Raw genomic sequence first — 25000 nt, 5'->3', positions numbered from 1 at the left:
TTGTTTCTACCCACACATAACAAGTTGTTTTGCTGCTGTCAAAAATTTACCTTTTAGGGAGTACCTGGGTGGCTCAGTTGGTCAAGTGTCTGACTCTTGATTTCGACTCAGGTCATGATCTCACGGTTCATGGATTTGAGCCCCACGTCGGGCTCTGTGCTGACAGCATGCAGAGCCTGCTTGGAATTCTCTCTCCTCTTGGCCCCTCCCCCCACAGAGCCTGCCACCATTAGATACTCCAAAGACACCTGCAAAACTGTAAATAAGGAATAAAAGTATGACAAAAGCTATCTTTTCTGATGCTTTATAAATGCTAATAATTACCTTAGTGCTTTTATCCAAAAGAGCATTTTCTAAAAGTCTATGGGGTCTCCTAAGTTGCAGCATCATATTGGGGCCAGTCATAGGGTACAAAGAGAAACAAAGTGAGTATTTTAAACATAGATATGATGAGCTCTTTAAAGTCCAATAATTGTTTGTTATGGCCTTTCAAGCCAGCAATGAAAAAGCTATGGAAGTGCCTTATAAGGTAAGCTATATTCTCATTGGCTGGAAATGTACACACAATAGCAGAGAGACTTAATAAAACCTTGTATAGTTCACATTGCTGAATGCCTGCTCGATGAAAAGTTGGTGAAAGAAATCACAGAAATCACCTTTCAATGATTCAGTAACAAAAAGACTGAGTTAGTATCTCCTCTGTAGAACTGAACTGTTGCCTTAAAATAAAAACAAATCTAGGGGTGCCTGGGTGGCTCAGCTGGTTAAATGTCTCACTCTAGACCTCAGTTCAGGTCATGATCTCATGGTCGTGAGAGTGTGACCTACATAGGGTTTAGCGCTCCAGGCTGAAAGCAAAGAGACTGCTTGGGATTCTCTCTCTCCGCCTGTCCCTGGTTTGTGCTCTCTCTCTCGCAACATAAATAAATGAACTTTTAAAACCCCCACAAATAACCATATATGCTTAGACGTGCAGTTTTGCTTGTATTCCAGGTCAGCACCAACCAGTCATCAGAGATCTTCCTTTATGTGAATACAATAAACACAAGCAGTATTGGAATTTTCAAAGCATTAAGTACCATTTTTGAGATGCTTGGTTTGTCCTGTGAAAACCATGTTGACATTTGTCCTGATGGTGTAAAAGCAATGGTGGGTAACACTGCTGGTGCTTTAGCATGAATCACAGCAATATAGTCCCAAACTATCCTGGTAGTCATTACATTCTTCCCCACTAAGCACTTTCAGGGCAAAATATTTTTACTGAAGAATATCCTTGACGAAGCAGTAAAAATTATTAATTTTATAAATCTGCATCCCTTGAGTACACATATTTTTAATATTCTGTACTGAATGGGAAGTACACACAAAGCATCTGTGCTGCATACCAAAGTAGAAGTATCTGAAAGAAAAACACTGTTGCCATTGTTTAAATGAGACCGGACTAGCTTTACTTATGAACACCATTTGAAAGAATGACTGACAGGCCAACTTCAGTTATTCAGACTTGAGTATCTGGCAGACATTTTTTTTTTAATGTTTATTTATTTTTGAGAGAGAGAGAGAGAGAGAGAAAGAGCATGAGTGGGGGAGGGGCAGAGAGAGAGAGAGAGAGAGAGAGAGAGAATCCAAAGCAGGCTCCAGGCTCCAAGCAATCAGCACAGAGCCCAAAGCGGGGCTTAAACTCATAAACAGAGAGATTATGACTTGACCTGAAGGTGGACGCTTAACCAACTGAGCCACCCAAGGCACCCCAGACATTTTCTAAAAAATGAACAAAGTGAGCCTATTTGACAGGAGATATCTGTGAGCTATTTTGATATAATAAAATTTAAGCCTTGCTGCACAACTTAAAAGTTGGGGAAATTTGTATCTGCCCTCATAAGCTTGACAGCTTCCTATTACTTAAAGACTTCTGATGAGATCACTGGTGATATTAACATATGCGATTTTCAGGGCGCCTGGGTGGCTCAGTCGGTTGAGCTTCCGACTTTGGCTCAGGTCATGATCTCATGGTTCGTGGGTTCGAGCCCCGTGTCAGGCTCTGCGCTGACAGCTCAGAGCCTGAAGCCTGCGTCTGCCTCCCTCTCAGCCCCTCCCTCAGGGGAGGAGGGAGTGGGGAGCAATTGAGAAGAAAAGGGAAGTTCCACAGAAAGGAAAATGGTGCCGCAGGCAGGGCCTGATGACAGTGTGTCTGCCATGTGTCTACAGACAAATGCTCACGCTGTCTCTCTCTCTCTCTCTCTCTCTCAGAAATAAATAAAAAACATTTTAAAATTTAATAAACATGCAATTTTTTAAAATCTTGTACATAGATCTTCCTCGACTTACAATGGGGTTATGTTCTGATGAAGTAGTGTATGTTGAAAATATCATAGGTCAAAAGTGCATTTAATAGACCAGACCTCCCGAACATCACAGCTTGGCCGAGCCTATTTTAAATGTAGTCAAAACAGGTATATTAGCCTACACTGAGACAAAATCATCTAACACAAAGCCTATTTTACAACAATATATTGACCATCTCATGTAATGTACTGATTGCTGTACTAAGAGTGAATAACAGAACGGTGATATGGGTACAGAATGGTTATGAGAGCACTGATTGTTTACCTTCATGGTTGCCCGCTGTCTGGGAGCTGCACTCATTGCCGCTGCCCAGCATCACCAGAGGGTATCATACCAAGTTGCCAGCCCAGAAAAAGATCACAATTCAAAATTCAAAGTATGGTTTCTACTGAATGTGTATCGTTTTCATAATTGCTCAGTGGAGATTACCAGCGACTGTTCTAGCATCTTGTTAAAAGTTAGGGGTTTGTTTCTCTCAATCCCACTTCTGGCTAGTTTCATCCAACGTTCAGCCTGGTCCTCATCTACAAACATGTGGACTAAGTGATAGAAATCTATGAAACTACGTTACTAGGTCTGAATAACTTAAATTCTTTAGCAATCTTTATGAGGTCCTCAGTCACATTAGGAAACTCTTTAACTATGGCTTGTAATTCGGCGTTAGTCTAGAGAACACAAGAAACTTTTTATTTAGACACTCAAAAGACTCAACTTTAAAGAGATAGGTTTTAACAGGTTCAGGGGAGGAGGGAGTGGTGAGCAATTCGGAAGAAAAGGGAAGTTCAGCAGAAAGAGGAAAATGGTGCCGCAGGCAGGGCTTGATGACAGTGTGGCTGCCATGTGTCTACAGACAAAAAAGACCAGGGGGGAAGAGGTCTCAGAAGCCATTTGACTCTTTTCAATTGTTTGTTTTCCTCGGTTAATTTATTTATTTTTTTAATTTTTTTTAATGTTTTATTTATTTCTAGGGGAGAGAGAGAGAGAGAGAGACAGCGTGAGCAGGGGAGGGTCAGAGAGAGAGTGTGTTTCATATTCTGAAACAGGCTCCAGGTTCTGAGCTGGCAGTCAGCACAGAGCCCGACGCGGGGCTCGAACCCACGAACTGTGAGATCATGACCTAAGTGAAAGTCGGACGCTTAACCAACTAAGCCACCCAGGCGCCCCTTCCTCGGTTAATTTAGAAATAGCACTTTGCAGAGCACCTGGGTGGCTCAGGTAAGCCTCTGAGTTCGGCTCAGGTCATGAGCTTGTGGTTATGAGTTCCAGCCCTGCACTGGGCTGAGGCTGCTTCAGATCCTCTGTCCCCCTCCATCTCTGCCCCTCCCCCCCGCTCGCATGTGCACACACTCTCTCTTTCTCCCTCTCAAAAGTATATAAACGTTAAAAAACTTTTTTAAAAAAGACATAGTATTTTGCAAAGAGGCAAACTTAGAATCCTGAAAACATCTGAAAGCCTCACGGTTTTATATAGGCATTCCATTCAGTTTTTTCCCCCCTTTTCTCCTAAGAAGTCTTGGTTTTCCAACTTAATTTTGAGTAAAACAAGTTTAGGAAGATCGAAAATTCCCCATAATGGATGTTGGTGTCCTAAATTACTTTTGGTTAAGTTAGTGCACTTAGTTATACATGTGCATGAGGGGGACCATAGTTTTTAGACATAAAACTGGCCAGAGTCCCAGTAAGGGAAGTGGGGCACCGTCAAGGCATTTTGATGACTAGGATTCTATTTCTTGGAGATTTTACTTTAAAATTCCTAAAGAGCGCAGTTTTAACAGAAACAGGCTGGTTCCAGAAGAAATCAGACCAAAGGCCAGCACAGTTCCAACAGGAACAGTCCAGTCCCAAAAGGGAGTCAGACTGAGGGCCAACACACTTCCAACCGGCACAGCCCCAGCGGGAGCAGTTCGATTCTGAAAAGGAATCAGGTCGAAGGCCAAACAAGTACTCTCAGAGAGAAAACCAATCAAACAGGGCCTTAAAACAAGCCCTGAATAACGCCTGGAGAACTCAAACACAAACTGCGGAGCTTGAAATCCAGGAGGAAGCTTACCTTCCAACTCCAGGGTCAGCGAGAAAGCAGTGAGTCCTATTTGCTCAGTGGGTACCGGCCCCTGTTTGCTCACCAGCCTTGGGGCTGTTGGGTGTCCTCCTTGGATCACGCTTCTGATCACCAAGTAACGTTAACCTGAAAAACCAAAACTGCCAATTATTTTGCCAGCAAAATAGCTTCATTTGGAAGAGCACAGAATTGCAACCTGGGACAAGCAAGCGGGGGTAGAACCATGAAAGGACCGCTCTTTTAGAGAGAAAAGGGGGCATTTGGGAAGGCTGATATAAACAAAAAGTTCCATTGGCTTAAACTAAGAGGTCAAAGTATACTGGCTTTTCATTGGCTGAGTTGTGACAGGCTCTCATTGGCTGGTTTGTTGAAGGGGCGGGGGATAGTAGGTTGGTACCCTCAGGCAAGGAAGGTCCTCTCCTCCTGTTCAGTCTGTAATTGACCTCAAGGGGTAGTGCACCAGAGCTCCCCCTATCCATCCTAAATGAGGTTTCCCTTTATTAATCTTTGTAATATGGCTTCAAATACACGCTGCAACTAACCGTTAAGAAATTATCACTATTGGGGCACTGGGTGGCTCAGTCAAGCATAGACTCTTGATGTCGGCTCAGGTCATGATCTCATGTTGATGAGATCGAGTCCTGCTCTGGGCTCTATGCTCTGTGCTGACAGCATGGAGCGTGCTTGGGATTCTCTCTCTCCCCCTCTTCCACCCCTCCCCCACTCGTGCTTGCGCGCGCGCGCTCTCTCTCTCTCTCTCTCTCTCTCTCAAAGTAAATAAACAACAACAAAAAAGATCACTTGTCAAGTTTTTGTGTAATACCAAAGAAAAATATCCTCAATTATCTGAATATCTATTAAAATACTCCTCCATTTTCCAACTACTCATCTGTATCTGTGTGAGGCCAGACTTTTCATGATATACTTCAACCAGACTACATATTGTAACAATCTGAATGCAGAAGCATATATGAGAATCCAGTTATCTTCTCTTTGACCAAATATGAAAAAGTTTACAAATATGTAAAATGGTTTTTTTTCTCATTAACATTTTTTAGGCTTAGGAAATACAGTTCTTTTTCATAAAAAATGTTATTTATGTTAACATAAAATAGGCTCATTGTTATTTTTAAATAAGAAATACACTGGAAATATGTTTGAAATTTCCCAGTTAATTTTAATATAATAAATACAAGTAGATATGACCTATATATACACAATAGCTCCTTAGGGTCTTCAGTTTTCAAGAGTGTAAAGGAGTCTTGAGACCAAAAAATCTTGAGAACAACCAGATTTGAGTAAGAAGGACAGAGGAGTTTTGAAGGTTTGAAGAGACAAGAAGAGGTGTGAGATAATTCTGGTAACTTAGCAGAGTGAAAAAGTAACAGGCCTGAATAATGCCATAGCATCATCCACTAAAGGGCTATTCACAGTTACCAATCACGTTTTAAAGTGAGACCAGACAGCCTGGTAGTGTGGTTTTCTCTAGCTACATTCAAGTGCATAGTTCAGGCTTGGAGGAGGTGAAGACTTGGATTTCCTGTAGTTTGCCTTTATCAGGCTGGTGAAAAAAAGGATGATTAGGGTAAGGGGGTTTGGTGCACAAAGGAATGACTACGGTGAAGTACTGTGGAATCTCATCTGGACAAAAGAAAGAGAGAGGTGAGGCCTAGTGAAAAACGGGAGGAATAATGAACTGTAGGCCCTGATAAGGTGGCTGATTTGCTGGAAGCAGGGCTCTGGGTGCAGTAAGCTTGACGTATGGGGGCTGGTTGTCTAAGAGTGGGGTGCTTACAGTTTAGATCTTCGATAGGGTACAGTTACTGTTCATGGGTCTAGCACATGACAAATGGAGTGGGTGGCTGAGGTAGAATGGAGGACAAGGTCACAAGGGGAGAGAGGGCAAGGAGCTTGGGAGGACCATCTCCACTCTGATATCAGCTAGTGGGATCTGTACGTCCATTCCAGTTGTTAAAATGTTGACGTTGTTTCATACCACTTGGTTAATGACCTCTGCCTGAGTCCCCTAATGCTCCTCCATTGCCTGGGCCACCCTGGCCCCTGCCCCAGGACCCAGCATGGCAATTAAAATAGAATACCTGGCCCAGGCTGAGGCCTTCCAGGGGAACAACTTTGCTTCTGATTGGTCTCTGCCTATGCTTTATTTGAAAGTCACCACTGTCAAGAAGGGAGATAGGCATACTATTGGAGAGAGTAACAATGAACATGGACTAAAATCTTCAAGGAGTAAAGACCCAAGACCCAGGGACCTAGACACCTGCCTGCAATAAGAAGTAAATGCTATTGTCTTATTCTGTGAGGCTTAATACTGGAGATTTTCATAGAGGAGAGAGGAACAGAGATTTGGAACTGGAAAAAAGGAGGAAGCAGACACCTAGCTGGCTTCTGTGTCCAATGGGAGGAGGATGGGGAAGAAAGCAGCCACCACTTGTGAGGGCCACAGAAGGAGCAGGGTCCTCAGGAAGGGGACTTTCAGAGATGAGTTTGAAGGTGGAGAGCAGGAGTTCTCTATCCTATCAGACCCAACAAATATTATGTAATGCCCTTTTACTGTCCTGAAATGGAGTTCATAGACAATATAAAGTGTGCTTAAACATGATTTTTAAAAGTGAATCTACTGCCTGAGTGACATATAAAGGAGAAATAAAAGTACAATATCATTTAACTAAACTGCATGTATTTTCACATGTAAAATCTTGGGAATTCCCTCAGTCGAGTTAGGATAAAGTGATATGCATGGAGTTGTATGCAGAATCATCATGGGTGATGGACACCCACAGACGAAAACTGATAGTGTTGTCTTGATTCAAGACTTAAACACCTTGAGCTGCTTTGCCATTGCCATTAGTAATGTGATTTTTTCCCCCAAAATGATAAATAACTCTTGGTAAAGTTTCCAATATAAATACAATCTTCTGTTAATTTACATCATTGCAATCTTGAAAAATTCAGCATCCTTAGGCCCTCCACCTTAAATGCCAGTAGGGCTTTGCAACTATCCTAACAATTTCCAGAAATTCCCACAAATTTCCAGAACTGTCCCTAAGGATCCTGCTGACTTTCCTGATGCAGAGGATTCTTTGAATGACGATTATGTGGTGCAAGGTGTTTGGCCTTGGAAAGGTGGATGTTGGGATTAGTTGGGGAGGAACACTCATAGTTGCATGTGTGTGACACATGGCCTCTGTTCTGGATGGGCTGACAATCTGGCGAGCAGGTAAGACTTCGAGGAGTCTAAGAGCATCGAAAATAATAGTTATATAAAGGTAAGATTTTGTTTTCCTTTTATAATACAAGTCAGGAAGACTCACAATAGCAATACTCTTAACAGGAAAAATCAATCTCATGGATTTTATAAGCATTCCCTTCTCAATTCAGTCTTCAAAATATGTGATGGAGTCTTCTTTATATGGAAAGAGTTACTTGCAGTTGCCTACTTTTCATGAATATTCAATTTAATAAAACTGTAAGTTTAAAACACAGCTTTTCTTAAATTAAGACTTTAAGCTCAATTTCACTTGTCCTTTAATTAAAATTCAGTTAAGTTTAACAGATCATATTTCCTTAAACAATTAACTCATTTAACTATCATGGTTAATTAAACCCCCTTAAATGTTTTAAATTATAATCCCAAATTTAATATACTTGATTCTCTCAAGCAAGACACTCAACAAGGCTAGTTCACTGATAAGATAAAGAAAATCTTCTTTAGCATGGAAACTCTAGTTTCAAACCTAAAGTGCCTAAAAAGACCCCAAAGCATTTCCATCTTTTAGACAAATCTTCATGTGTTTTAAAAGTAACATTTCCAATTAAAATAATACAATTAATATGTCAGATTTTCTTAAATGGTTCAAACGCCGTAAATAACCATTATACATGATTTTTCATGATGGTTATAAAACTTATTCCTAAACCTCACATGAAAGTAGGAATCCCATGGGCTCAATTTCACTTTATTCATCTCTATACTTGATTATAAAATTTCCTAAGTAGCCCAGTCACTTATTAACTCAGGGAGCAGATGTACCATCCAGGCCAACTGAGGGCCCTGGCCAAAGACTGGGGTCACAGATCTGGGTTTCAAAGTCAGAGGTCTGGCCTGCAACTTGGACGGTATTTCTTTTTTTTTTTTTTTTTTACAAATAGTTTATTGTCAAATTAGTTTCCACATAACACTCAGTGCTCATCCCTTGGACGGTACTTCTGGGCGGATGCTACTCAACACTTGGGCTCACCTCCCTAACCTTGTCTTAAGAGCATGGAAACTTAAATCCCTAAATTTTTTTTAAGTTTACTTACTTACTTACTTACTGACTTATTTATTTTTGAGAGAGAAAAAGAGAGAGAGAGGCAGGGAGAGAAAGGGTGTGCAAGCAGGGGAGGAGCAAAGAAAGGGGGAGAAAGAGAATCCCAAGCAAGTTCTGTGCTCTCAGCGCTGAGCCCAACTTGGGGCTAGATCTCACAAACCATGAAATCATGACCTGAGATCAAGAGTGGGTCGCTTAACTAACTGAGCCACTCAGGCTCCCCTAAATCCCCCAATTTTCTTTCTTTTAAAAAAAAATTTTTAATGTTTATTTATTTTTGAGAGAGAGAGAGATAGTATGAGTGACCAAGGAACAGAGAGAGAGGGGGAACACAGAATCCGAAGCAGCCTCCAGGCTCTGGGCTGACAGCACGGAGCCACAGGCAGGGCTCAAACTCACGAACCTCGAGACCTGAGCTGAAGTTGGAGGCTTAACTGACTGAGCCACTTAGGTGCCCCATAAATCCCCAAATTTTCTTACAATTTGGATCATGAGTCATGAGAAGTTATTGCACTTAGCGAAATGCTAAAATCTTTACTGTAACTTATTCCATGTCTCTTTACTACCTGATAGGACTCCATGCTCTTCACCTACTTTATTTCCTTAGTTGGCTTGCTGGTCTAATTCTTTCAGAATGTTTACTTATTTTTGAGAAAGAGAGAGAGAAGGAGCAGGGGAGGGGCTAAGAGAGAAGAGGGAAGAGTATCTGAAGCAGGCTCTACACTGACAGCAGTGAGCCTGATGTGGGCCTCGAACCCCAGAACTGTGAGATTGTGACTTGAACTGAAGTTGGAGGCTCCACTGACTGAGCCACCCAGCGCCCCTTGCTGATCTAATGTTTATAATAATTTTATTGGCATCCCTCCTTTGTTCCACATCCAAATACTGTATGATTTAGCACAGCTCCCAAATTGTTTAAATTTATTCATTCAACTAAAATCTATTGAGTCCCTCCTAAGTTCCAGATACTATTCTGGGCCCTGGAAATGCAATATGAAAGAAAACAGAAAAACAAACAACCCTAGCTTCATGGAACTTTCTTTCTTGTGAGACCATGACCTTCTCACCATCTTGGGCCACCACTTTGAGTCAGGAACTATGTCACTGAAAACCTTGGCTGGCTCAGGGCCCAGCATATAACAATAAAATTGTAATAGTTAATAGTTTTGATAGCTTACTGTGAATCCAGCATACTTCTAAGGGCTTTGCTTGTGTCTTTCATGTAAACCTTACAACAGACCAATATTGGGAGATGGTTAGTTAACAGATAAGGAAGGAGGTACACCAATGTTCAGTCATTTGCCTACATCCCATAATTTGTAAGTCACAGGGCATGAATTTTTGGGCTTATATATGTATATATGTATACACATATATAAATTTATTTCTTTACTTTGAGAGAGATGGAGAGACCGATAATCCCAAGCAGGCTCCACATGCCAACATGGTGCTTGAACTCGTGAACTGTGAGATCATGACCTGAGCTAAAATCAAAAGTAGGATGCTTAACCAACCGAGCCACCCAGCACCCCTGGCTCAAATTTAATGGCTATGCTGCACTGCCTCCTAGAGTGGTGTGAGATAACTGTTTGGAAGAAAAAAAAAAGTCAACGGAAATTCTGTAGTCCTAACCAGCTGGTTACCTTGGTGTGTGTTGACAAACCACCCGTTTATCTCCCCCTCCTCCTCCGACCTCATGTCTTTCTTCTGCTCTCACTGGCATGTCTGTTGATGTTTTATTTATAAGTATTCTTAATTTAAACCAACTGAACACCAGGTGTCTGGAGCCAGATTCTATCAGGAAACTTGCCTTACATTCGCAAGCAGGAAAATGGGATTAGATTAAACCAAAAGGGAAAAATTGTGTGGTATCTTCAATTCATCTCCACCTACTCCTGCCCCCGCTGATCATGTGCAGACCAGAAGCAACAGATGTCCTACTGGGAGAGCCACAGGGCCTGAATGTTTGCCCGTCAGCCATCATTTACAAAAGTAGATAGATTTGGCCTTATTTGGATTGCTGGCAATTTCATGAGGAGCCTTCAGGAGGGGCCAAGGAATTTCTACCTCTTCAGACTGCTTTCTGAGCAGTGGGCATCAGCCAGGGTGAGACAGACTAGGCAAACCAGGATTCAGCAGTGCCATACAATGGCCCTAGTGCCCACACGTTTTTAGAACTCCTTGGTTTTGCTTAAATACCAGTGTGCATGTTCATGAGGCTCTTTTTAAAAAATCCCTTGTTTTTGATCATCCTTAAATAAAACCACTGTATGAAAGAGTCCTTTTCTTGTTTTTGTAGTATTGGCTTAAAGCAAACTATAAATCTTGTTTCCCATCCAATAGTTAAGTCTCAGTAACACTAAAATGATTTTGATAAGGAGATAAGGACAAATAAGATGATAGAGGTTCAAGCCATTGTGATTTCAGTGTTCAACACTGAAAAATATCATGAAGACTTCTGTGTCAGCAAAGGTGAACAGAACTCGTGCTTGTCACCCACCACCTATACAAGGTAGGGCCAAATTCAGATGTATGTGACAGAAAATCCCAAAATACCAGTGGCTGAGACAGTAGAGATGGTTGGAATAATGGCCTTCGGCAAATCACTCCTCAGTAATTATGCCTTTGGGCAACTTGCACAGACCATTGGGACATTAGCACATGTGACACAAAATGGAGGTTTGTACTTGCATATTGGCATTTGCCTTCTCTTTTTTTGGACGCTGAGACTGCCATGTCAAGAAGCTTAGGCTAACCTACTGGAGGATAAGATCAGATGGAACAAATAGGAGCCATCCTCATTGAGGCCCCCTAGCCCAAGCAGACATGTTGGTCTAAGCCCACCTAGACCATCCAGCTCCAGCCAATCCTCCAGCCACACAGCTGATCTGTAGAATCAGGAGCTAAATAAGGTGTCTGTTGTGTTAATCCACTAGGTCTCAAGTACCTTGTTATGCAGCAAAAGCTAACAAATGTATATAATATAGAAAACTTTCTTTTTTCTCTTATAAATGAGACAGATGAAGCCCAGGGATGGTATAGTATTCCACTTGGTCATGGACTTCTTGCATCTTGTTCTGTCATCCTGCTTATACTTCATGATCCAGAATGGTTGCTGGAGCTCCAGCTGGTGAAGTTTAATTTCTAGCCAGCAGGAAGCAGGGGAGAAGGAGTGCCAGAAGAAAAATAGATTCCTTCTCTTTATAAATACCCCTCCCCCAGAAGTTTCACATACTGCATATGCTTACATCTCATTGACCTGAACTTAGTCATGTGGCCATAGCCAGTAACAAGAGAAACTGGGAACCATAGTCTTATTTTTAGGAACCACTAGCCCAGCTAAAAATATGAATTTTTTGTTTTGTTTTGTTTTGTTTTGTACTAAAGAAGGGAAACAGCTCTCTCTCTGCCCCTCCCCAACTTGTGCTCTGTCTCTCTTTCTCTCAAAAATAAAAAAAAAAAACGTTTAAAAAATTTTTAAAGGGGTACCTGGATGGCTCTGTCAGTTAAGGTCCGACTTTGGCTCAGGTCATGATCTCACGGTTCATGAGTTCCAGCCCCGCGTCAGGCTCTGTGCTGACAGCTCAAAGCCTGGAGCCTGCTTCAGATTCTGTGTTTCCCTCTCTCTCCTGCTCCTCCTCTGTCCCTCTCTCTCTCTCTCAAAAATAAATAAAAACATTAAAAAAAGAAGACAAAGACGAAGAAGAAGAAGAAGAAGGGAAACGACAGAATTTGGGAGGAAAAACAGCAGCTTCGGCCCAACTTCTTCCTGCTGTGAATTCCTGCCGTACAGGGCTTTACTCGTCTTTAACTCTGCAGCACTACGGACATTCAATAACATCCGTGGAGTGCTGCGAAGTGAACGGATGGTTTGTTCCTCAGACCACTGAAGAGGCACTCATCAATTTAGGAATTGTACCCCACGTCCAGTAGGGGGTTAGCATCACACTACTATGAGTGTCTACAATACATCTTATTAGAGAGGCTTCAGAAGGTAGTAAGAAAACCATGAGCCTTCAAGTAAGAATCTTGTCTCTGTCACTTATTTCCTGGGTAACACTGGGCAAAGTGCCTGCCCTCCTATACCCTTGTGTGTAAAGTGAAAAGAAAAATTTCGAACTTAATGGGTAGTTAATTCTTTTTTTAAACTGCTTTCATTTATTTATTTATTTGGGAGAGAGAGAGAGCAAGTGAAGGAGGGCAGAGAGAGAGAGAGAGAGAGAGAGAATCCCACGTAGGCTCTGCACCACAAGCTCAATCTCATGAACTGTAAGATCATGACCTGAGCTGAAATCAAGAGTCAGACGCTTAACTGACTGAGCCACCCAGGCATCCCAATGGGGAGTTAATTCTTAACAGGTACAGGTTTTGGAAACAGGGAGTGGTGATGATTGCACAACATTATGAAATTGTTAACGGAATTACTGCCATGGAAATGCACCCTTAAAAATGGTTGAGAGGAGGGCGCCTGGATGGCTCAATCAGTTACGCATTGGACTCTTGATTTTAGCTCAGGTCTTGATCTCGCAGTTGTGAGATCGAGCCCCACATCAGGGCATCTGACAATGCAGAGCTGGCTTGGGATTCTCTCTCTTCCCCTTTCTTTGCCCCTCCTCGACGCATTCTCTCTCTCTCTCTCTCTCTCTCTCTCTCTCTCTGTCTCTCTCAAAATAAATAAATAAACTTTAAACAAAAATGGTTTAGAGAATTCCTACCTCACGAGCTCACCCTATTTCTGTGTGTGCCTCACGTGCATTCATGGAAGAATATGACAAGGGAAAATTTAGAAGGGCAAAAGAAAAAATCAATCACAAAAGGGTGGTCTGGGATGGAGTGAGGGGATGAATGGTCATGGTTGGAAGACGGTAATTGAGGAATGCTGGAGTCTTGTAACCAGAACCTTCTGTGGTCTCCTGGCAACATGTGGACCGTACAGAGAAACGCAGAATTAGCAATGCAGTGGTTCTCTGGTGGCCTTCTGTGCCGAACTGATAGTGCTTATGTTTGCAAACTCTCAAAAACTTTATAATCGAGCTAGGTGAGACAGAGTTCACACCATCTGGTCAGGACTGGTCATTCAACTTCAGTTCAATCAAGATTTAACGAGTCCCTGTGTGCAGTCATTAGGCTATTAATACATAGTCTGGGTCTTGCCTCAGGACATAAGGTCAAATTTCATTTCCCTACTGCCTTAGATTTGACAAATGAAAGAGCAGAAGTAACATGTGTCGTGCTGGGTGAAAGTATTCTCCCTCCCTTTTCCTGCCTCGGTGCTTGCAGATGCACACAATAAGATGAAGCCTCCATCACCTGTGTGTATGAGCCATGCCTGCCACCTTGCACTGAGCCTGTAGCATGATGGAGGAAATACTTCTGTGTGTTACATCATGGAGATTCTGACATTGTTTCCTACTGCAGTAGGACTTCCCCCAACATTAATAATGCTATGTGTCTCCCCCTGGACTGAGTGAGTGATTTATACAGACTAAACTTTAGAGCTAGGGAGTCTGAGTGTTAATCTGGGTTAGCGGCTTTCTCACTGTTTGATCTTGGACTAAGAAATAAACTTCTCTGTGCCTATTTCTCAAAAATTTATTTTATTTTATTTAAAAAGTTTAAAACAATTTTATTTATTTTTGAGAGAGCACAAGCAGGTAAGGGGCAGAGAGTGAGAGGGAGGCACAGAATCGGAAGTGGGGTCCAGGCTCTGAGCTGTCAGCACAGAGCCCGATGTGGGGAGTGAACTCATGAGCCGTAAGATCATGACCTGAGCCGAAGTTGGATGCTTAGCCAACTGAGCCACCCAGGAGCCCCTTTTTTATTTTAGAGAGAAAGGGTGAGAGCACAATCAGGGCAGGGGGTAAGGGAGAGAGAGAGAGACAGAGACAGAGAGAGAGAGAGAAAGAGAGAGGATCATAAGCAGGCTCCAAGCTCAGCACAGAGCCCAATGCTCTATCCCATGACCCTGGGATCATGACCTGAACTGAAATGAAGACTCAGACGCTCAAGTGACTGAGCCACCCAGGCACCTCCCTATTTCTCACAGTTAGAAGATGAGGAAAATAATGGAAATCATCTAATAGGGTTTTTATGAGGATTGAACTAGGTGACCAACATACCCCAGCACATAGTAAGTTTTCAAAAATGTTGGACAGTGATGATATCATTTAATTTTCAGAAGGACACTATGTAAGATTTGTTGTTTTTCAAGCCATTGCGATTTTGGTACTGTTACTGCAGCATAACCAGACCCCAAGCACACAAAGAATAAGACAAAGTTTTGAGATTAGAATCCAGCACTGACCCATCAGTCCACCTTTCGGGCAAACTTCTGTGTCCCTGGAAGCCATTCAGCTCAGTTTGTAGCTACTTCTCATCTGTCCTCAGCTGCTCTCTAGAGGGTTTATTCACTTGCTCAGCTTTCCCAGTGACCAAATCCATGCAAAGATTCCCCTGGGGCAGACATTCAGAACTACAGCCACCAATCCTGGTTCCTCAGTCAGAGACTGTCCTGCTCTCCTGCCTAAAAAGCCATCTAAAAATCACACCCTTAGATATGGTATCCATTTGATGCCCTTTTGTGCCACACTCACCTCTTTGTCTGCCAAAGCCAAAATATTTATTTAAACATCTTTTTAAGGGGTGGGAGTAGGGGCAGAGGGAGAGGAAGAGAGAGAATCTTAAGCAGGCTCCACCCCTCAGCATGGCTCAATCTCATGATTGTGAAAGCATGACTTGAGCCAAAACAAAGTCCGTTACTCAGCCAACTGAGCCACCCAGGCACCCCAAACATTTTTTAAAATAAATAAGTGGTACACAAAGTAAAAACATTCCAAAGATGCAAAAAGATATAGAGAGATGTCTCTTCCACCCTGCTCCCCGGAGGCAACCAAGGTGGGTTTTAAAATCAATTCCTTGTTTCTTTCTCTGGCTGTACCATCACGGGGAATGCACTTCTGGGGCGAATATCCTTCCTGCCTGGTGGCTGCACCCACTGCTCTCTCTCACCACCAACATCCTCCTCCTGCCCTTCTAATCTTGCACATCCTGCTATATCTATTCAAGCCACCTTCTCTGGGAAGAAGTTTTTAGCAATTCCAGCTGTCACTCATCTCTCTTCTTCCTGAAAACAGTCCCATATCTGGCCATTTTGTCATATCCAATTGATCAGGTGCTAGTTTCTAATGGCTTGGTGGAGGCCACCCTCACTTCCTCACCCAGCCTGAAGACTGATTATCCATCTTCTTGGCGTCCACTACCACCCACACCCCAATGACTCCCAAATCCACTCTCATGAGTTGCAGACATATTCCCAATTGAAACTGGCTTCTTCCCTGTTGTCCTGAACTGAATTCTTGCTTCTTGCCCTTAACTTACCCTACTTCTCATATCTCCTCTCTCAGAGAATGGCATCAATATCTATTTAGTCATCTGAACTTGAAATTCCTCGCCACCCCCACAGCCACTATTCCCCTACACCCTGACATTGCTGCAAGGTGACCACTTGCCATTCTCTGGGCAGAAGCTACACTTCCATGTCTTTGTTCCTTCTATTTCCTTGACTTTCCTCTCTCCTGCTCTCCTCTGCCCACCTCTAGCCAGACTCCATAGTCCAGCATAAACGTCATCTTCTTTGTGAGACCTTCCCCTCCACCTCTACCTCTAACCTCTGCTCCTGGACAGAATCAACTACTCTTTCCTCTGTGCCCCCATATTTGTGTTCTCGCTGCATATGCACCAAAACAATGGTTGTACCCCGCTGAGTGGGAGCAGACATCACTCATTCGTTTAGTGTTCCCAGTGCCAAAACTGGCACCTGGTCGCTGAGGTGGCATATATTCAATCTATGTCTATTAGATACATAAATGAATGAATGAGTGAGTGAATGCACAAATTAGATGTTGTATAACTTTTAAATCTGTAGACAAAGGGATTGTAACGTATAATCTGTAAGGAATCTTGAAGCTGAAAAATTCTGTTATTTGGAGCTCCTCAGTGCCTCTAACAGTCAGCCCCTTTCTTTCCCACATCCCTTGGGTAATAAGGAATCTTGTCTGATTTCAGGAAGCTCACATCTTGGTATCACAGTCCCAGATTTCAAGATACTCTACAAAGCAATAATAATCAAAACAGTATGGTACTAGCACAAAAAACAGACACACAGATCAACAGAACAGAATAAAGAGCCCAGAAATCCAAGCTTATATGGTCAATTAATCCACGAGAGAGGAGGCAAGAATATACAATACAGAAAAGACAGTCTCTTCAACAAACGGTGCTGGAAAAACTGGACAACTTCAGGCAAAAGAATGAAGCTGGACCAGTTTATTACACTGGACACAAAAATAATCTATCAAAATAGATTAAAGACCTAAACATGAGACCTGCATTAGGCTCTGCGCTGACCGCTCCGAACCTGGAAGCTGCTTCGGATCTGTGTCTCTCTCTCTTTCTGCCAGTCCCCTGCTCATGCTCTGTCTGTGTCTCTTAAAAATAAATAAATATTAAAAAAATTAAAGAACAAAACGACAAGAGATAAAAAGTGTTGGTGAGGATATGGAAAAAAGGAACCTCGTACCCTATTGTTGGGAATGTATATTGGTGCAGCCACTATGGAAACAATATGGAGATTCCTAAAAAACATAAAAATAGAATTACCACATGACCTAGTAACTTCACTACTATGAATGAAACATCAATTCAAAAAGATATGTGTAGGGGCACCTGGGTGGCTCAGTCAGTTAAGCATCCGACTTCAGCTCAGGACATGATCTCATGGTTGATGAGCTCGAGCCCCACATGGGCTCTGTGCTGACAGCTCAGAGCCTGGAGCCTGTTTCAGTTCTGTGTCTCCCCCTCTCTGCCCCTCCCCCACTCACACTCTGTTTCTCTCTGTCTCAAAAATAAACATTTAAAAAAAAAAGATATGTGTAACTCTATGCTTGTTGTAGCATTATTTACAATAGCCAAAATAAGGAAGCAACCTAAGTGTCTGTTGATAGATGAAGGGATAAAGAATATGTGGTGTGTGTATATATATCAAAATCTTGACCCCTTCCTACCCCCCTGCCACACTCCATATCCAATTTGTAAATAAATCTTTGCTCTATCTTCAGAACACATTCCAAATTTAACCACTTTAATCTACTGCCACCATTACCCTGTGATATTTTTCTTTGTTTACCATCTACCCTTATATTGTAAATCTAGAGGTGATCCTCATCATTTGTGGATTCTGTCTTTGTGAGTCCATCTACTTGTTAAGATTCATTTATGATCCTAAAATCAATTCATGGTGCTTTCATGGTCATTCATAGACGATGAAAAATTTGACTCCCCTGATGAATTCATTCCCAGTTGAGGTCAAACAAGGCAACTCTCTGCCTTCCTGTTTCAGCTCTGATACTATAAGCAAGTGTCTCTTTTACAGTCTATTTAGTGCCATGTTTTCACATGTTTGTGTCTTTTCTTGGTAATTTTACTGTTCAAAATGGCACCTAAGCATGGTGCTGAAGTGCTGTCTAGTGTTCTTAGTGTAAGAAGGCATGCCTTATGGAGGAAATATGTGTGTTAGATAAGCTTCATGCAGGCCTATAGTTAGCTTCAGTGCTATTGGCCACGAGTGCAATGTTAGCAAATTAACAATATATATTAAATAAGCTATCTTTAAACAGAAACACACATAAAACGTAAAACAAGGTATATATTGATCATTTGATGTATTTCCCCTGAGAGCAGTGGTTCAATATTTGCTAATTCAGTGTTCACAGTGACTTTATACAGTGTAACTGCTACAAGTAAGAATAATCAACTATATTAATTTATTTGTTATCTGACTCATGGCAAGAATGAAAACTCAGTGAGGGCAGAAACTTTGCGTATGCTGGAACGACACCTGGAACATAAAAAGTTTTTAATAACTACTTATTGAATCAATGAATGAGTTAGGAGACATTCTGTCTGGACCTCAGGTGATGAAAACAATCGCTGAAATTAAACAGTTCCTGAACATAAGCAACAAATTATAATAGGATTAGCAGTATCTAGAATGATCACAATGAAACCACAGATATTTTCAAATCATACTAGAGTTGTAGAAAACTTGAAATATGGTTTTATACACATTAGTACTTTGAATTATAGCAGGTATTTTGCTCACTACCAGAGATCATTATTTGAATGTGTTAAAAAGGAACATTTCCGTACCACACATTTTAATAATTGTATTGATCGTAATTGATTTCCTTTGAAATCTTGTGGTTTTATTTTCTGCATTTAAGACATTAAACATTAAAACATTCTCAGAAGAGATCCAGAAGGCCTCCTCAGCCTGTCAATGAAATCCATGGTTTGATAACCTGGCTTTAGGTCAAGGGCACATTTAGGTGACACTTCAAGGATCATGAAACTTAGAACTGAGATCCACACCCAAATCTGCCTGCAAGCATCACCACAGAAGGACCTCCCTCTACAAAGACACTCCTCTGTGCGTCCCCTCAGACATCTGGAAAAGCACTGGCAGAAAGTTTCCAATGGATTCCGTAAAGTGTATCCATGTGCAGAGCATCTCACAGGGGGTTGGAGGGCATCATTCTTCCAAGGGTGGCCCCAAAACTGTTTCTGATCAAAGATGAGAAAAGCAAGAAATTGAGAGTAAGGGTTTAGAAATCTTTTTAGAAATTTGAAACTAACAATAAAATAACTAAGGCTTGTATTTTCTGTCTTTGTGTTTTTAAAAAACTTTCATTTTATTTTACAAAATCATCAGTCTGCAATGGATTGGAAATTTACAAAGACTAAACAAACAAAGAGACAGACAGACAGACAGACAAATACTGGTCTTTTATCCACACAAGAGGTTGAGAGCCACTATTGTGGGGGAATACAGAGGGCAGCAATGGGGAAAGAGACACAGATACAAATGGGCAAATGCTTTGTAAAACAAAATGATGGACTCAGAAGCACATCAGGCTAGCAGAGCTGGGGAAGGCAGAGGGAGGAGGAGGCATTTTTTAAAACTTTTTTTTTAAGTTTATTATTTATTTATTTCTGAGAGAGAGAGAGAGAAAGAGAGAGAGAGAGCAAGTGGGAGAGGGGCAGAGAGTGAGAGGGAGAGAGAGTCCCAAGCAGGCTCCACACTTATGAAACTCACGAATCATAAGATCATGACCTGAGCTAAAGTCTCTTAACAGACTAAGCCACCCAGGTGCCGTGAGGAGGAAGCATTTGGGCTGTGTTTTGACCAATGTCTCTAGGTGGAGACGATGCCTTTCTGGGCATTCCAGGCAATGGGCTCAGTAGGAACTAAGGTGAGGAGTGTAGAACACCAGGTGCATCAGAGAAGGTGATCATTAGGCAAGATGGGGCAAATGGCTGTGTGTATCTGCACTGAGTGGGGACACAATAGTCATGACTTTTGAAACATGGTGGGGATTTGGGGCTTTTCAGTAGCCCAGAAAGAGCCATGGACCTATTCTGAGCAGGACAGGAAATAATCATACCTATGCTTTAAATGAGAGTATTTGTTGAGCCAAACTAAATTTAAAAAATTCCCAGACACTGACTCTTCAGCGAAGAGAATTTGCTTCTTTCATCGGAATGTACAGCTACCACAGAGATTGATTTCCATGCCTGGATGAACACACGCAAAGATGTGCACGAATGAGGATTGCTCTGGAAAACCAATTTGCCTCTTTTCTCCTGTCCCCTCCTCTCATCTCTCTGTCTTATTATTTCCTCTCTTTTCTCTCTCATGTGTTTCACTTAGCACTCTCCAGTAGTACTTCCTGGGATGATGGAAAAAGCCTATTCTGCACTTGGAGCTACTAGCCACATGTGGTCACTGAACCCTTGAAATAGGGCTTCTGTGGCTAAGGAACTCAATTGTAAATTTTATTTCATTTTAATTCATTTAAATTTAAATAGCCACATCTCGGTATTGGCTATCATATTGGATAGTTCAGAGACTTACTACAATAAAGACAGCAAAGGAAAATCTAGATGCCATGAAATCTTTAAAAAAAAATTTTTAATGTTTTTATTCTTCTTTCTTCCTTCCCTTCTTTCTTCCTTCCTTCCTTCCTTCCTTCCTTCCTTCCTTCCTTCCTTTCTTTCTTTCTTTCTTTCTTTCTTTCTTTCTTTCTTTCTTTCTTTCTTTCTTTCTTTCTTTCTTTCTTTCTTTCTTTCTTTCTTTCTTTCTTTCAGAGACCAAGAGAGAAACAGGATATGAGCAGGGGAGAGAGGCAGACACAGAATCTGAAGCAGGCTCCAGGCTCTGAGCTGTCAGCACAGAGCCTGATGCAGGGTTTGAACTCATGAACTGTGAAATCATGATTTGAGTTGAAGTCAGATGCTCAACTGACTGAGCCACCCAGGTGCCCCTGCCACGAAGTCTTCAGACAGGGTGTCACAACATATTTGGCTAACAAGAGTAGTCACAGTAGAATGAAGATGGAAATGAATCTTTCTGCTTTTAACCCAGATATGTATGTTTTAGCCTATCTGTGTCCAATGAGTCTCTGGAAAGACGCCTGGGAGCCAGGAGGTTCGGGTCCTGATTTTGATGTGTTACTTTAGACAGGTCATTCCTAGGGGCAGGGCAAGAGCTAATGTCCACTGAGCATTAACAAAACACCAGGCATGGTGTGTTAAGCATGTTTACAGGTTACTACATCTGAATGTTGCCCAAACCCATGAAATGGCATTTTTATTCCTAAGTTACAGATGAGGAAAAAGATCAGAGAGGCAAGCAATTTGTCCAAACCACCCAGGTTGCGAGGCATAGAGCAGGTATTTAGATATTTAGAGCCAATTCTAAGGCCAAAACTCTTCCCACTGCACCTCTGGGCTTCCCCGAACTTTCCAGAGAATCTATTCCTTTTCTTCTTGCCTCCAGTGAGACAGGACAGGCGGTCCTCTTGCCGTCTACCCTCCAGGATGATGAAGAGGACCTGACGAAGGTTAAGAAGGTCTAGAAATGTTGACATTTGCTGAGCATGCACAACGGAGGGAGGTGATAGTTCCTGAGCATACAAACAGGGCACAGTGTTCTGAGATGGTTCTGCACTCTAACTGATATTGAAAATACTTTAAATTTTCTATTTAAGAAATGCCTGAGGCTGAGCCTGTTTCAATCATGTAAAAACCAATATCAGTTTGGAAAGGTTATCACAGCCTTGACAATTCCAGTCAACATTAAAAATGCAAATGTTTAGTATTTAAATATAGCCTTTGGCCACCAGCATTCAGGACATCAGGTAAACCACAGCGAGCAGCCATCTCCTACTGAGGGCTTGGCTGGCCCACTAGAAAGGAAGCAAAGGATGTGCCTAAAAGTCTGCTTTATATGAGGCTGATGGAAGTCTGGGTCCTCAGAGATTGCCCAGGTGCTGTTGCTGAATCAGATATCCATGGGGGTGGGGGGGAGTGGGAGCAGAGGTCCTGTTGATTTTCTTTCTCTTTGTCTTCCCAGTACCCATCCCAGTGCCGGCTTCATAGGGAGATCTCAAGGGACATTACTTGAATAGGTAAATTAATTCATCCCTCATCTTTTATGGGTTAACCTATCATATCGCAGGCACTGTACTAGGCCTATAAGTTTACACAGAAACAAACCATTTGGGGAAATCAATCTCAAGTAATTTACCATCTAAGAAGTGAGGTAAGATGTGAGGTAACAACATAAAATAGTATCACGTTAACCTTACCATAAGTATTAATTCTGGAGGTCTCTCAACAAGGTGTTTGAAAATGTGCCAGATGAAGAGTGCCCGTGTGGCCAGACATGGAGATTCTGGGTGTTCTGGGACATAGAGTAACTGGGCAGGGAGACCAGCAGTGGGAGATTCGTAGAAGAGGTGCCAAGAACCACTCCTGAGGTGGATTCATGTCCTTCGTGGTCTCCTCCACTCAGACTGTAGGCTCTCTGAGAGCTGGCCTGTGTCTTATTCAGCTCTGCACTCCAGTACCTCACATGGGGTCTGACACATAGTAGGAAGCAACATATGCTGAATAAATGAATGAACAAATGAGTGAATGTTAGGAATCCAAAAGGGATCATAGGAAGCATTTATTGAGAGTTTAGTAAGCACCAAATATTTAACAGATATCTCCTTAGTTAATTATAAGAATCAGGGTACAGCCAGGAGACAGAAACCACACCAGCTACTTGAACAGAGAGAATTGAATGTAAAGGATTGTAAACTGGGTATAAAGTTGTTAACTGGGCAACTGAAAGGGTAAAATAAAAACTATGAAGTATAACAGAGATGGCAACTGCAGAAAGCAGCTATCACCCTAGGCATAAGGGACCACAGGGCAGGGGAAGTTACAACTGTTAAAAGTTAGAGGCTTAGTAGAGAGACACTGGGAGCTGAAACTCAGGCAAGGGAGCAGGGGGCCCTGCCGGACTGGTGCTGGTGTCTCTGACTGAATGTGATGAAACTAATTCTTTGTTGAAAACTACAAACTGGCTTCGGCCACTGCAATGAGAAGGCCTTGCTGTTGCCAGGGAAAAGGAGAATTGCTGGGGTGATGCTCACAGCCACCCCTCTAAGCTCCAAGACCCAATTTAGATGCCATCTCCCCTGAGAAGCCTTCTTGATCTCTTCCTGCAGATAAGAAGCCCACAGGAAGCTGACAGGAAGGATGGATGTCTTATCTTCCTCCTCCAGCTGTGCAGCCCCCTCCAGTACCCCCACTGGTAAAACTTAAGAGGGAACTAGCCGGACCAGCAGAAATGTGATTTGCAGAGACCCAGCCCCATCATCACAAAGCAGAGGACAGAAGGGCTTTGGAGCTGAGACGCCACTGTGTCAGCTCTAACTATCCAGGAATCTTCCCATCAGTGCTGTGATGCAGATACTGCTACTACCCCATTATACAGATGAGGAAATCGAAGGTCTAGACAAGTCAAGGTGACTTGCCTAATAAGTTGATGTGGCAGCTCTCTGATTTGAAGCCAGGTCTGTCGGTTCTTGATGACAATACTCTACCAAGTCTCCTTCACATTTTTATGTTAAGGTATCAGAGGACAGAACGGATTTGAAGCTCCAGTGCTGCTGGGTTGGCAGCTGGGGGTGAGATGGGGTGGGGGTGGGGGTTCAGGTGTCACCTATAAGAGCAGGGAAGCAGGCATGGGGAAGTCCTGACAAATATCTCCCAGTGTGCCACTTGAATCTCTCACCTTACTATCTTTTAAGATAGTTGAGATCTTTATTACTTGATCAAAAATTAGCCACCTACCAAACTCCTCCCCATCCATGCCACCTCCCCTGAGACTTCCCAGTCTCTACAGAGCCAGCCATGCCCCCATACAGTGTCCCCAGGGGACTTCGTGCAGAGACCTGGGTGGAGTTTAATTGTATATATGCCAGACTAGATTGGGGGCTGCCTGAGGGCAGGCCTGGGTCTGTCTAGGCTCTTCCTGGCACATGGTAAGTACGCAATGTCTAGTGATAAATATAAAGCTTGTTTCTTCCAGAAGCGTACTTCTTGTGGGAGCACAAACAACTTGAGGATCATGTTTTTTGACTCATTCTCTGCTTTCCAGGAGTTCTTGGTCTAGTGCTAAAGACATATTGGGGAAAAAACACCCCAAAACAAACCCCTCCTGGTTGAGCCCTTCACCTCTTGCCTTTTCCAAACCATTTTTCTCCCTTCACTCAAGATGGAAACGTAATCATTGGAAGCCCCTGCTAAAACCTTCCAAAGGCTTCCTGCTCTTAGGATAAAGACTAACTCCTCAACTTTTCCCCCCATGTCCTCTGCCATCTATGCCCTCCCCCTCTTCAGTCTTGCATCTCATGGCTCTCCATTTCCCTCCTGCCTCCTCCTCCACCCACCAGCTACGGAACCTCTGCAGTTTCCAACTCACCAAGCTCTTTGCATCTTGGTCATTCCCGGTGGGGTTTCCTCTACCCAGAACCCTCTCTTCTTGCTCCCTTTGCCCGAGTCACTCTGGCTTATCTTTTAGATCTCAGCTGCTGAATCACTTCCTCCAGGAGGCTATTGGCAGGGTAACTTGATGCTCCCAGAGCAAGGTGCTCCTGACCATGCCTTTTATCCTCCAAATTACAATGGCCTGCATATGTTCCGAAGAGTGAGCTTCTTGGCACACAGCAGATGTTCTGTAGAGCAGACTTGAATAAATTAAAAACTACAAACAAAAAACTAAGAAAGACCTCTCCAAGGGAGTTTGTAAATCATAGGCTGCCTGAAATGTGATGAAATAACTCCCAGTGTCCAGGTGCTTGGTGAAAAGAGG

At 42.5% G+C, this 25000-nt stretch overlaps 1 protein-coding gene across 2 annotated transcripts in view; it reads right to left on the bottom strand.

The window, feature by feature from the left end:
• USP1 (ubiquitin specific peptidase 1) overlaps window positions 1-24680 on the bottom strand; it is a 111046-nt gene extending 86366 nt beyond the window's left edge. For both annotated transcript variants that reach the window (XM_039255276.1, XM_039255275.1), the window contains exons 1-2: window positions 24611-24680; window positions 4397-4531 (exon numbers count right to left, since the gene is read on the bottom strand). The gene's annotated coding sequence lies outside the window, so the exon portion shown is untranslated. The remainder of the gene's footprint in view (window positions 1-4396; window positions 4532-24610) is intronic.
• Window positions 24681-25000: the final 320 nt, after the last annotated feature.

This window comes from Hyaena hyaena, unplaced genomic scaffold, assembly GCF_003009895.1.
Source record: "Hyaena hyaena isolate Hyena2069 unplaced genomic scaffold, ASM300989v1 scaffold_521, whole genome shotgun sequence".
Lineage (NCBI taxonomy): Eukaryota > Metazoa > Chordata > Mammalia > Carnivora > Hyaenidae > Hyaena > Hyaena hyaena.
This window is presented reverse-complemented; position numbering and strand designations above follow the sequence as displayed.